Source organism: Urocitellus parryii, chromosome 7 (assembly GCF_045843805.1).
Source record: "Urocitellus parryii isolate mUroPar1 chromosome 7, mUroPar1.hap1, whole genome shotgun sequence".
Lineage (NCBI taxonomy): Eukaryota > Metazoa > Chordata > Mammalia > Rodentia > Sciuridae > Urocitellus > Urocitellus parryii.
In genome coordinates, this window is record NC_135537.1 from 91001860 (window position 1) to 91006625 (window position 4766).

The window sequence follows — 4766 nt, forward strand, 5'->3', positions numbered from 1 at the left end:
ATACTAAATCTGGCACTGACAAAGAGTGAGCAGAGATATTTAGTTTGATTCTGAGTATTGAAAGGAGAATAGCAATAAGGATGGTCAGAATCGAGAAGGACATAGATAAGTTTATAAAACTTCCTATTTTATGCTAAAGTGCATACTTCAAGTGAACTTCTCAAGTACATTTAGTTTGAAATATATGTTAGAACTTCATACATGTCCACTGATAAATGAAATTCATAACTGAATTATAACAGAATGAAAGGTTCAGAAAAAAATGAAAAAATAGCAAAAATAAGTATTCAGACCATTCTTTTAGATATTTTCCTGACAGCAAATTTTTTTGTATATCATGAAGTTTTGATATGATTATGAAAAGTTATGATATGATCCAATCTGTTATACTAACCAAGATATAATTGATTGCAATGATTTTATGACCTATATAAAAATGAATTAAATTTTAATCATTTATTTCATCATGACAACAATCTTTATTGTAACTTATAAAAATAGAATAAAGATACTTTTGGTTCATAAGTGTGATGATTATTGAGTGTTCATGTGGCTGGTGTGGGAGATGTGCCTTGCTCTACACCTTGTCACTACCTTTGCACATTACTTATCTGTTGACAAAAAAGGCTAAGGAAGGTATTTTATTAGGTACATTTAAACTCCTTCCTTCTCTCTTGAGTTCTTATTTCTTTTTAATAAATGATATAATTCCACCTTACTCTGTTCTCTCCTCCTAGGGCCAATGAGACACCCTAGAAATTTTCTAAAAAGAACAAAAAGAATTATCTTTCTTATTACCTTCCAATACATATCACATATTGTCTTGTTTAATTTTCAATTTAACATACTGTCTTGTTCAATTTTCAATTTTTTTATCTTTTTTTTTTACAATTCTATACCAACTAAAGGATAAAGTCTAACTCTAAATAATGACAGATCTGAACTTTCTTGATCTCTTTACCCTCTATACATAATTCCAGTATATAATATTTTCACTTCCCTGAACACAGTTGCTTCAAAATATGTTCAGGCCTCATCTCCTGGATGAAAATTTACAGAAAAGCCCTGAAAAACTACCCTAAATTGTTTAATTATTGTATTTTGCACATAAAAGTGAACACAAGATTTTTCATTATGTGGATTCACCATTTTCAGAATGTTAATAGTATTTGTATGAGTGTCAATGTTAATTTTTTCTTACAAGCATAAATACCAAAAGAAATTGATAAAAAATTCTTTAAAATTATTAAGGTACCAACTAATTATAACAAAACTAATGTTTCATTTACACTCTTTTTATTAAACAGATGGAAGTCTGATGGCTTTGACAAATAGATAACATAGAAATCAAGGTTCAGTGAGGGAAGGAGAGAAAGAGAGAAGCACACAGGCAACTTCACGTAAAAAGTAGCTTTGAGGGGTGGGATTTGCTCGCCTAGCATGGGTGGGACCTGGGTTTGATCCTCAGTACCACATAAAAATAAAGGCATTGTGTTCTGTCAATGTACACCTAAAAAGTATATATTAAAAAGAGTAGCTATGAGTACTTAAAAAGTTAATTTTTAACCAATAAATCGATAAAACAACATGGATCTGAAAATTTTTATAATTCTTAACCATTTTTTAAAATTCTAAGTCAAGAACTTTCACACAAAAAGAATTCTGAGCTAGAACAACAACAACAAATAAAAAACTTAAAAAAATGTTTAGGAAAACTGAGAGCTACCAAAGGTTTACATTGCACCAGAGTCAGTAGAAATGTGCTGAGGACAGCAAATATTTTAGTATATGAGAAGATAAATCTATACACAACATATAGAATGAACTTCAGTTTCACATAATTCACATATTGTTATTTTTTTTTGTGAAGCTTTTAAGAAATACAAATATCTTAAAAGAAACAACTGAACCTTGCCAATATAGTAAGAATTCTTGCCAAAAATGAACGTATGTAGTTCTAACTCTTTAAATATATTCTTTCCAAAAAGAAAAGATGTATACTAAATAAGATTTATTTAAGATTTCTAAAGTCAAATAGCAAAACTGCAATTGAATAAGTGATATTCTAAAATTGTTGGCTCTTGGAATATGCATCTTTTTAACAAATTGAATTAGGAATGATGAGATTTTAGAAGAATCTTATCATTTTTAAGGAAGCTAGCTACTTTAATTTACTATTTAACTCAAAAACTTGGCAACTTAGAGATGTCACATGACTCAATTATATGCATGTTTAAGAACTGTATCAATTCAACACACACTTATTCAAATGCACATTTTACTGAGCACTATACCAATATCAATGGAGGTCATAAAAGCATTAAAATACTGTCCCTATCATGGAGGATTTTATAGTCTAGTTGGAAATTCAAGACCCTAGAAATAACAGCAAACAAATGGAAGTGCATAAAAATGTAGCTTAAAAGAGAGTCACAATATTGGTGGGTGCTTAAACAACATTTTTGGCTATGAATTAGCTTGATTATGGCTTCATTGTTGCATTAGCATTCTTCAAATATAATATCATGCATAAAAAGAGCATAATTTCATTTGGAAAAACAACAATAACAAAATAATGGAAAATAACTTTATTCCCAGAGAGTGTTATTAAGGTCAAAACATTGAATAAATAAATCTATACAAAGTATTCTTTTATGTAAATGTTAAAATTAATTAAAACAAAATAGTCATGTTTAGTAAGGGGAAAGACAGCAATAAGTTGTAAAAACATTAAAACTAACATAAATAGAGAAAATCATCAAAGAGCAGCATTTGTTTTCATAAAAAAACAGTTTCTCCAATTAATAATTATTTTGAGTTTTGGTGACTGGGAAAAAGTTCCGAATAACAGAGCTAAGGAGGAAGTTTTTGAAAGCGTCATCATTAGAGAGAAATGAGGAAATCACAATATGCAACTTGGTCACTTACTGCTCTTTCGTTAGAAAGGCCTGGGGACTCATCCAACCTGAAGGCAATGCAGGAGCCTCTGCCCTGCTAAATGAAACTCTCACAGCATTCAGATCTCACAGACCTTCTCTTTTCATTTTCATCCATTTTGCATCTTCTTTTTCTTTCTAATCTCATTTCTATTAGAATTTTAGCTTTTCCAATAAATTGTTTAACTCTTTCTATCTTCCATATATGGTTTGGTTTCTTCACTGGAATTTTGGTTTTGCTTTTATTCTAAGATGCATTTCACTCAAATTTATTTCTTAGCTCTAAATAGTACTCTCAGATTTTAAGCCCAGTTGAGCTAATTTTCTTTTCTTTTTTTTTTTTTTTTTTGCTTTTGATTTCTATATCTCCTATCAAATATATTTCTTCTGAATTTAAGGTCAGAAAAGTTAGGGGGTAGCCCCCATTCTGCTTAGTCTGAAATATTGACATTTCCTCTTGCAAGCTTGTGTTTTGCGGGTGATCAATACAAAAGAGAAAAAAAAAGCAGAAATAATAAATTGATAGCTCATTGCTATAAAATTTAAGTTAAGTCTTAAAACCAGTTCCAAAATAAAAATATAGTGACATAAATATGTACAAAAGATTTGATTTTATTATCATATTTTAACTGACTCATGTTTTCATCTAAAATATTTTGAGGGGTCTCCAAAAAATCAATCAAAATACACATTTATATTAACATCAAAAAACTCTTTCTCTCTATTTAATAAGATGTCATCCACTCAAACTCATTTCTACCTCTAGTGTGGTGCCTTAAGGCCATCATATTCAATAGTCCTAAGAATAAATTTGGGATGCTTTCTTGGGAACTTTTAAATACTAGAGATATATAGAAATAATTTTTGCTTTGAGCAAAGAAGCCTGTTCCTTATTTCACTATTTAGAGAGTACAATTAGTCTACATTGCTTTTCCCCTAGGATACTATAATTTTGGCATCTCTTCCATTCATTGTTCTTACCCAAGGTACACGTGGGCCACAGACTTTGAAATAGAAACACATGCTCCATTTGGAGGACAAAGGTTTGTCCTAGTCTAGCCTCAGTGAAACTTACAAATATGGGGGCTGCATCAAGAAAATTGGACAAAAAAATTTGAAAGAAAATAAAAACCATTCTCAGCTCACTAATGGAATGAAAAAATATATTTTTGTGTTTTATTTTTTAAATGGGGGACTATCTCATAATCTCTGAAAACCAGCACAATGTCAGAAAAAAAATTATTGCTTAATAAAACCACAGCAACAATCACAGCTTACCAACAATAAATCTGAGGTTTATTTTTGCCCCTCTCTAATCCAAAGAGTCTCTCTTATTTTTGGAGCATAATGCTGTCTCTGGCTAATACAAGTTTCCCTAGCCAGTGCCTCTCACAGACAGGTAATCTAAGAATGGCAGAAGGCATGAAGACTGTCATGCTAGATTCTTTGCATGGTTTCCCATTACACAGGAAAGTACCTCTTATCTTCTCTGGGACTCATTTTTCCCCTCTTAAATTACAATAATAATTAAACTTACTTTCTAGGGTTTCTTGGGGGAATTAAAATAACTAATAGAAAGAGTGATTCATGCACTTGTTAAATTAGTTTTCTTACTTCCCTCTATTCTCTCTGCATTAGTCAAGGTTCATTAGAAAAACAGATTCAATAGATTGTTTGCGTGTGTGTGTGTGTGTGTGTGTGTGTGAGAGAGAGAGAGAGAGAGAGAGAGAGAGAGAGAGAGAGAGAGAGAAGAAGAAGAAGAAGAAGGAGGAGGAGGAGGAGGAGGAGGAGGAGGAGGAGGAGGAGGAGGAGGAGGGGGAGGAGGGGAGG

General features: G+C 31.3%; 1 pseudogene; it reads left to right on the forward strand.

Annotated features, from left to right (window-relative positions):
• The first annotated feature begins 508 nt into the window (after positions 1-508).
• Positions 509-617, forward strand: LOC144256329 (small nucleolar RNA U13; annotated as a pseudogene).
• Positions 618-4766: the final 4149 nt, after the last annotated feature.